A 9908-nucleotide genomic window follows, 5' to 3' on the forward strand; every position below is an offset into this window, starting at 1 on the left:
CTCACAGAAATGTGTGTACTCCATCCTAACACTGAGATAACACCTAACAAGGTAGATTTTTTTTTTCTTGTAATTAAGAAAAATAAAGTGACATCATAGAGGAGATCATAACTGATCACAGGCCAAGGAGAAAACACTGCAGTTTGGAAAGTATACCCAAGTCAATGGGAGGAGGTACAAAACCAACCTTTGGTAAGGCGTTCAGCGTTTGCTGTGCAGCAAAAGTCACTCCCAACAGTCACTCCATCCAAGCAAAGCTTGTGGGCCATATTTTGACACTACAGATACAACTGCACATCCAGCATCCTGCAAGAGATGAGACGAGGCGGTCAAGTTGAGGACAGCACAGAGCGAGCCGTGCCGTCATCCACAGATAGCAGGAAGGGAAATACCGTGATTTACGCTGCTGGGCAGTAGTCTGCGAACCACCACGGAGCGCATGCAGGATGGATGAAGAGGGCAGCAATCAGATCCCTTTTTTTAGAGGTTTTTAGTGTCACATGCTGTAGCAGCTTCACTAGAGACGGACAGACTATCAGCCTGTAAGCAAAGGAGATATTCATTAAGTTCAGGATGGACGCAACCTTCTGCTTAAGCTGGCCTGGCTAATCAAGAAGTGAAGAGTGGCAAATGTAGTGCCAGTTTCTGAACGGAGATTGAGGAAATTAGGGAATGATTGCCCTACCCATCACCCTGGCAAGAATTCCAGTATACGTATAAAAAGCTGGATGTCTTTATACACAGCAAGCTGACCTCCCCCAGCAATGGCCACCAAATGCTTCTTGTCATTGATGAAGATGAGGGGGAGCACATGCAGGTAGAAAATATCTCTGCCCTTGTCCAAGGTGATAGAAGTTTTCTTTACAGTTACAAATGTACATTCAGCAAACTGAAAAAGGAGCTGGTGAAGGAAGACATTTTCATGGAGGAAAGCCCAGAGCTAGACATTGAACATGTGAATTTTATTTTAAAAAAAGCAACAACAACAAAAAACTCAAGCCAATGTGAGATCTTGTCTTATTTCAGTAGGAAGATGATTGCCAGAGCAGCAGCTCAAGATGTGAAGCTGCAGAAGATTATTCAGGCTACTAGCACAGAAAGAAAAGAAAAGGAAAAAAAAACAAAAAGGGAAGGGAAAAAAGGGAGGGGGGGGGGAAGGGAAAAAGGGAAAAAAGAAAAAGAAAGAAAAAAAGAAAGAAAGAAAGAAAAAAGAAAAAAAAAAGAAGGCAAAAACAACAAAAAAAGAAAGCTTGAGATTTTGTTTAAACTACCAGAGAACCATTATATATTCACATGTCTAAGCAATGCTGAGCATGTACTATTGACCACCTGATTAGGATAGTGGAATAAAAAACAGCTGGAGGACTTTAAGAGGTTGTCAGGGGAGAAAACATAATGATAATGGGAGATATTAATTGCCCCCACATAGATCAGGTAGATACCATGTCAAAGAATGATGCAGAGACTGTATTTTTAGCCCTGATAAATGAATAGTTCTTAGAATGACCAGTCAGAGGAGGCAAGTGGAGGATGAGCTCTTCCTTTAGTCACAAGTAGTACACAGGAGGGAGTTTGAAATGTAAAGTGAGTAGTCACTTTGTCTTAATGAACATGATGTGCTCAAGTTCAGTATTACCGCAAGAGAGGAGAGGGCAACAAAAAAAGTACACTGCAGTGCAGCGTAACTTAAAAGGGAGATATTCTCCTTCAAAAGGGAACAGGTATAAAAGTCAGGAGAGTAATTAAGAAGAATTTTAAAGTAGCTGATGAAAGGACAAAATGCTTGCAATGACATTGAGGCCCTGTATTTAAAGCTTTAAATGTGCCATCACTCAAAATATGCTAACAAAAAAAAAAAAAACCCTCTCCAAGTCTGGCACAGTTAAACAGCTAAGCAAAGAAGACATTTAAAAGTAAAAAGACATCCTTCAAAAAGTGTAAGTTATGGTCAAAAAAGAAATCGAGAAAATCCCAAATTCTGACAAGTTAAATTAAAAAAAAAAAAAAAAACAAAAAACAAAAAACACCAACCCAACACATTTAGGCCAGCCAAAATAGTTTTTGAACAGCAGCTTGCAAAAAGCATGAAGATTACTAACAAGAACACATTTTACACAGTAGGAGGAAGCCTACAGGGACTGAAGGGCCCGACGGCGAGCTTCAAGGAAAGAAGAGTCAAGAAAAATGACCTTGACTGGAGGCTGGTATCGCACACACAGTTGTGCACGTCCAAACGGTTTCGCTAGGCAGTGTGTCTCCTGCACCGCTTCCCAGGCAGCTGCCGTTTAACGGGAGCGGGTATACCTATAATTTCAGCTGAAGCTTGGGTCCAACCTTGTAATTGTCTCCCTCCATTATATGTCTTCAGCAGGCTGAAGAAAATACCGCTGAAATAATAAGGTGGTGACTGATGGTTTTAGATGGGATTTCAGTCCCTGTTAACTTACAGACCTTTCGTTAATTGATGGCTCTGAAGTGAATAGTCAAGTGGGACGCACCGAGGTCTGAGGAATTAGCCACCAGCCAAAGCACCACGAGAGAGAGGCAGCAAAGACAAAACTGAGCCCAGCTTGTGGTGCCGGGAGGGCTTACTGCTTCACCAACCTTGCTCTCTCATGGAGATGTTTAGAGATGTTGATCGCGAAGGGGATTAGGAGAACAGCTGTCCATAGCAGTAAGCGGTGTCGGCTGCTGTCACCTCTTTCCCTAGTTGCTATTGGAACTCCAGAAATCCTGTCCTGCTCTGACCTGTTCCTTTTATCCAGGCCATTAATAGCATTGCCTTCTCTGCAGTCTGCCTCCACCAGCATCCGGAGGACTCTGACTTATTCATATTCCCGACCAGATACATCCTGCAGGTCTCTTCACTCACGTGAGACTGTAGGTAGCACTCTCAGTGTTTCTCTACTGGTGAAAAAGGACCAAAGTGGGGTCTTCAAAGCCTACAAAGGCCCAAGCCCCATCTGAACTAGTTCCTCATGCATTGTACCATGTAACCCCAAAGGTTATGGTCTTCTGTTATACACTTAATATGCATTTTCTTTTTACCAATTAAATACTTTGCCTACATACTCAGTGCAACCTCAGGTCTTGGCAATTCTGGTACACAGACATTACCCAGTCTGCACATCTTCATTGCACAATACCAGAAACGTTCCGTGTGCACTTCACAGGACCTTTGATGGACTATAGACATCTTGCTCGCTAGCCTCCTCAGGCCATTTGAGTCACACTGTCAGGCATATCCACTCTTGGGTTGCATGGCTAGAGCTGTTAAACTTCCCTTTTTGAAGCCTGTGCAGCATTGCTCTAGCAAACAAGTGGTATTTGGGAATCCCTTTGCCCCCAGGTACTTGAAGGAGAGCTGCTTTATTTAGGGACGAGTTCCAACTGTCTCTAGGTAACAGAGAAAGTGTGTTTTCTGATGCTTCTCTACATGCTTCCTGCCTCTAAAAATAAGCTATTTAAAGATGCAGTTTCCAGTACTCACCAGTTCACCTGGGAACAGAGCTTGTACGCAATATTGGTATCGTACACAATTTCACAACCTTGTAACTCACCCATTGACAGTTTTCTAGCCACACTCAGTTTACCTTGCTTGGTGTTTTCACGTGACTCATGGGTCTCCCTTGAACGAAGCTGAGAGGTGTTAAATCTGTTTGTCCTAGCAGCATTATCTGCTCAGGGTCAGTTGTCACCTAACCAGAACCTTCTGAGGTTAAACTAGAAACACCGTGGCCTTTATCTCCCTCATCCTTTCCTGGTACAAGTTCTTCTCCTTCTAAGATTTTGCAGCAGCCTGTGGCCGCTGATTTTGTAGGCTTCTCCCCGAGTTGTGCTATTTGCTGAGATCACTCCAGGCAAGCCAGAATCTTGGCATACCGGCAGTACGGTGAGCCAGAGGATGGTGCACCCCAACGCGTGCCGGGACGCTCGGCAGAGGCAGAGCATGCCGCCTGGGACAAAGCCGCAGAGATAAGCACGCCCAGAACCTGACTGGGAGCACCAGGTGGGTCGGTAGGAGGAGAACAGGAAGTTGTGAAGCACTGCTAGTAAAGCAGGTCATTGTAGGGACATGAAAGGGGATGACATGGGTTAGATATGTCCTGAGGAGGTGTGAGAAAGGGTGGTAAAAAGGGCCCTGCGCAGGTATTCTCAGGGGCTGGCCGCAGACCCACCAGATGCAGCCTTGAGTATAAACTGTGCTGTCTCCAAGGGTACGAGAAGAATAAAGAGCAGAAATTGTGCAATTACGGAAGCCTTTAATTTCCCAGTGAATGCCAGGCAATAAACACCACCAGAATAGCAGGGCTCGGGTATCCTCCGACAAGACAGAAAGCAAATTTCCTTATCGATTCATTGTGATGTAAAACACAACATTATTTCAGACATGGTTTTAGTGAATGGTGAGATTGCTCTATCAGTCGGGCCACAGAGCCACGGGGAGGAGCAGACACCCGAGGCAGGCAGTGCCTGCAAGGAGAGGCGTGGGGGAAGAGGAGACGCACCAGCTGCGGTCAAAACCCAGAAGTGGGTCAGTAAAGGTGATTAGGGGAGCACAGGAAGCAATGAGATACCTAATGAAAAAGGAAGAGAGCAATAGAAATTATACTTGGATGAGGCTGCCGGTTTCTTAGACAAGGGCACTCAATTCCGAGTTAAGGACGATGCACTACGAACCAGGAGAAACTGCTGCCAGAGGTGAAGATGAGTCCCAGGGTTGGTAAGGGGATACAGGAGACACTGCCCAAGCTGCATCAAAAACTAGTGTGACCAGGCTGCAGGAAGGATATTGACCACGTATGTTGGGAATAAATTCAGGTTAATTAATCCATTGGTAATTTTAGAAGAGCCAAGTGCGAGCTCCCAAAATGCAGAGGCAGCACAGGGATTGCAAATGCTGAGACAAGGAGTTCCTCATAGAGGAAGAAGGGGACCTTGACCTTGTCCAGGGATGGGGGAAGCAGGGTGAAATACAACAGCAGAAAGGGCAAACTTAAACCCTTGGGGAGCAGCAGTAAGGACATTTGCTATAAACCGGTGAAATGGAGGCACTGAAGGAATAAAAAGACTTTACTGCACTGAAGGACGAATGTGAAGCCGCAGCGTGATGCTTCTGTAAAAAAGGAATGGCATGATGCTAGGATGCATCAGACACGTTATTTTTAGCAGAGACAGAAACATCATTGCCATTGCGCAAGGCATTGTGAGACTTCTTCCAGAACATCCTTGTAGCTCTGCATCCAGGAAGGATCAATTTCCACTGCACGGAGAAAAACTATTTGGATAGAGACAAACAAGCACCAGCTGATGAAGATCTACTGGAAGTGTTTGGCTTGTTCTGGCCAGACAGAGGCTGAGAGAGGACAAATGTATTTCTGAAGAGCCACTGAAAGAAAATTGTAAATAAGAAAATGCTAGGAAAATCCTTAAGACATACAGTAATGGCACAAAACAATGAGTAAGTTCAGACGGTGAACTGGACAGTTTCTAGCCCCGACAAGAGTGAAGTTTTGGACCAGCCTTCCAAAAAAGGTAATGGGCCAGAGAAATCCAGATCAGTTTAACTTACAGTTTGGTAAAACTCCCTCCGTAAACAGAGGAGCCCTGGAGACGGGCAGTTCAGCCTGGGACACAGCTCCTGGCTGGCCAAGGAGTCGGCAGTGCTAAGGATGTTTGGAGGAGGTGCTGCTTCAACCCCAGGCTTCTAGGTTTCTGCTGGTCACTGTGAAGATGAAGAATAAACAATTTCCCACTTAATTTATTTCTAAAGGTCCTGAAGTTTTCCTTCCAGAGCTCTGACAAGCTCTGGGCCTCGTGCATTGGTGCTCCTAGCATTACAGTCCCAGAGGTCTGCCCACACATTAGGCTTAACGCTATTGCCAGATTAGGGTCAGGAGGGAATTTTCCTGGATTGATAGAAAAAATGTGGTTGCATTTTTTTGTGTGGTTTGGGTTTTTTTTGGGTTTGTTTGTTGGTTGTTTTTTTTTTTGCACTTCTCCAAGTTCATCTCTATTTTCTAGACACTATGTAATTTTTTTCACAAATTCTCTGCCATCGCCAGGCTGCCACCTTGATGGACCTTTAATCTTCTTCTTACTTCCCACGGCATGTCACAGCTGCAGCTTTTTTGCTAAAAGGAGTCAGGAAGCACTTGCGGTGCCTGGTGAGTGCAGCAGGTGTCCAGTTCAGAGGCACTGGCAGAACACACATTGCATCTTTCCTCACAACTGCAGGACACTGGACTATGGGGTGACCCCGGAGGACCACCTCAACGTGAACACAAGCACACACGATGGCTGCCAAAGCAGCTGTAGAAGGTAACACGGGAATTAACCCAGGCTCTCAGCTGTACAAGCCCCGCTGTAAAGCACGCACAGCCACTGGCTGGCCTCCAGGGCTTGCTCGCAGGCAGCTGGGATTTGGGACAGGGATGTGTAGGAGAGCAGGGAAGGAGTGAGAGTGAGGGTGCCTGAAAGTAGCAGGCTCTGCGTGCCACAGGTGCAGTCCCAGCACCAAACTCCCATGGCCCCACTGTGGAGGTACCCTGCAGCGAGGTGCCCCTGCGAGGCTCCCTGTGCTGGGGAGGCACAGCCATGACACAGCAGCAGCCTCTGCTTCGGGTCAGGGCCTCTGAGCTCTTGGATGCACGGAGTCAGCCTGAATCTCAAGGGCTGGTGGTCCCAAGGAAAGGAGTGGGTGCAAACAGCAAGAAATATTGCTCAGTCAGGTTCACACCTGGCACTTCTCCTCACGGGGGTCCCTGTCAGCTTTCAGGATGAGCATGCTGAACATCTTCAGTTGGATCTTAAGTGTGAACATCCTAAGCGTGGGAAGGCACACCCATCTCATGGCAGTGTGGGTGCTCAGCACCTGGCAGCATCCAGCCCCGAGGTCCCAGAATAACCTTTCCTGAGGATAAGTGGCTCTGCTGTTACTGGAGTATGTTGAGCTCTGCAAAGCAATGGAGACAAGGGCTGTGCAGCTTCCAGCCCCAGACAGAGGTGTGCAAGGAGTGCTGCTGTCAAACTCTCTGGGTGGCCATCTGTCTTTGCACATGGGGTCCAAACCAGCCTATACGTGGAGCACAGGCCCCTCATCTTGTAGGTTTTACCTAAGATGAAGGACGACTCCGCATGCCTTTCTAGCGTAAAGATCATTTTCAGGACGTACCAATGCAAGAGGGAATGAGAAGGGAAAGGGAGGAAGATGTGAAATCAGCATCAGACCCTTGGGTGTTTGTTACAGCAAAAGGGCGCAGATGGCAGGGCCTGGTGCAGGGAGAGTCAGGAACAACCACAAGAGTGGAGTCTGCAGCAGGAACAGAAGGGTAGAAAGTGCCATGAAGAGAAACAGAGTGAAAACCTCAGTTCCAGTTAGTGACTTCTCAGAGAACACCTCCTGTATAGTCCCCAGCTGGGGAGAGAGCTTGAGCGCTCAGGGCAGAGCCACTCACGCAGGCAGTGAAGGATGCTGCGACACGTGGGAGGAAGGCTGGCTGTCCTGCATGCACCATGGGCCTTGGTGAAGCAGATTGGCTTCCAAGAGACTCCCCCCAGGAGCTGGAGTCTCTACAAAGGAATTCCTCTGGCGTGCCTCTGGCAGGGAAACCCCCACGGGTACTGCTGATGCCAGCGGGGCAAAGGCTATGCATGAGCTGCACCCCAGCCTCTTCCAAAGGGCACCTGTGAGCCGAGTGGGACAATTCCGGGCCAGTGATGCAGCCACCAGCAGGACTTACCTATTGTCGTGTGCAGAGGAGAGCCAAGGCATGGCTCTGCCTCGGGAGCTCCAGGTCCAAACTGGGCTGTCTGCAGCACAGCAAGGTGGTCTGGCTGGCACGGGGCAGGCACACAGAGCTGCCAGCCGTCGAGCCAGAGGCTGTCCGTGCACGCAACAGCTCCAACAAGAGCCAAAGGCAGGCATGTCCCACCTGTGCTAGAGCTCAGGGGATGCCTCCACGCTGCCCTGCTATGACAGCTATGCTCACCGCTGTGGCTGCAGGCTTGGCTCCTGGCTGCAGGGCTGAGCGAGGGATGTGCTCCAAGGGCTGCTCCTCCCCGCTGTCCCCCGATCCTCTCCAGACAGCTCCCGCCAGCACCCACACTTCCGAAGAGCTGGCTATGCACCGCTTCCCACTCTCCTGCCTCCTCTTTGCCGCCGGCCGGGCGGCAGGAAAACACCTTTCCGCAACTCTCACACCCTCCACAACAGACCCTAAATCAATAATCCCAGAACACAGGGCCAGGTTATTGCTAACGGAAACCATTAAACTGTAACACGGGGGGATAAAGCCAGCCTCTAACACTTGAAAGATTTATAGGGCACAACAGCAGGGTGTTAATTCTTCTGGCAACACAAATGCTTTTGCAGCCCCTGCTTTTCCTCACCCGCAGGAGCGTGGAGAGGGGACCACGTGCAGCTGAGCCCCAGGAACACAAGGACACAGCCGTGTTGGTCCTGCGGCATGCACATTTCAGGCGGCGCTGCAGTTGCAGGGCTGCCTGAATGCAAGTCCACGGGGTAGCACATCCCCGGGGGGTTGTTCTGCCAGGGCACGTCCCCAAGGACAGGATGCACTAGCCCATGCCCAGCTCCAGCTTTCCTGTGACATTCCCAGCTCCTGCCTGCCTCCGCAGCTGCAGCAGAGGTTCGAAGGAAGGCTGTGAAGAAACTTTGAGACTAGCTAAACCCGTTGGAGAAGGCAACCCAGATTTTGGGCTCATGAGCCTTTCTTCAGACCGCAACCAGCCTAGAGTCTGCGAGAGTTTTTGGAGCTGGCACTCTTCCCGCAATGCTCTTGCTTGGATCCACACGCCCCCAGCAGTGCTATGGCAGCTCTGAGACCAGAGAGCTGTTTGTCAGCGCTGCAATTGGTCCAGCTGCCCTGGGCCGGAGAGGGGCTGCATGTGTGCTGCAGCAAAAGGGGTTGGGATGGAGTCCTCCCATGTCCCTGCTGGGCACTGGCTTACACCCCTCCCGCCAAGCCGACATTGCTGGGAAGAGCAACATTACTGATTAACAGCCCCCTGCCCACCTCCCCCCAGTCCCGCTCACACCGTTCCCTGCAGCCACCTCCTTGGACCCTCCTTTGTGCAAAGTCCAGGGCCAGGCAGGAGAGGACAGGGTGGGAGCTCGCCCCAGGGCTCACCCCGCAGCCAGCCTCACCACACCCCACACACCTGGGGTACTGTGGAGGCCTCCTGGACTGAGCTACGGAGCAGCACAAGTCACCCATGTGCAGGCAAGAGCGTCCCTCTTCATCCAGGCGAGCAGAGGGGGCACAAGTGGGCTCCAGCTACCGTGTTAATCCTGGACCATGAGCAGCACACCCCAGGCAGAGCCCTCCAAACTACCTCAGAGGTCTGACCATGATCCAAGTGGCAGCATCAGCTTGGTTGAACCCCCTGCTCTGTCACACCCACCGGACGCCCCACCCTGGGTTTACTGCTGCCACTCCCCTCCCTGCTCTCCTACTAGAGGAGTGGGCGCTGCCTCTGTCAGCAAGGGGTCTGGGAGGACTTTGACCAACCCCTTCCCACCCCAGGCACTGCAAGGAGCCCTGTGTGGGGGTCCACACCCTGCCAATCCCTTCCCTCCACGATCCCCAGAGCCCAGCTGGGCAGCTGGGCAGCCCAGGGTATGCCGAGAGGGGGCCCAACCGGGCACCACTGCACCCTGCCCAAGCCTGTCCCACTCCCAAAGCAGGGGTGCTCAATGCCATCTCAGGGTTCCCCGCCAGCACTGCCAACTGAGCCCCGCTCCAGTGCTGGGGATCCCCAAGCTTATCCCAGCCCCGGAGCAGCCTGCAGCAGGGGATTTCTCTGGCCCCTCCCCGTCACTGTCCATCCTTCCTCTGCCAAGCACCATCCCGCTGTGCTCTGCCCGCTGCGGAAGCCTGTAATCT

Source organism: Chlamydotis macqueenii, chromosome 7 (genome assembly GCF_036417535.1).
Source record: "Chlamydotis macqueenii isolate bChlMac1 chromosome 7, bChlMac1.mat, whole genome shotgun sequence".
In the NCBI taxonomy this organism is placed as follows: Eukaryota; Metazoa; Chordata; class Aves; order Otidiformes; family Otididae; genus Chlamydotis; species Chlamydotis macqueenii.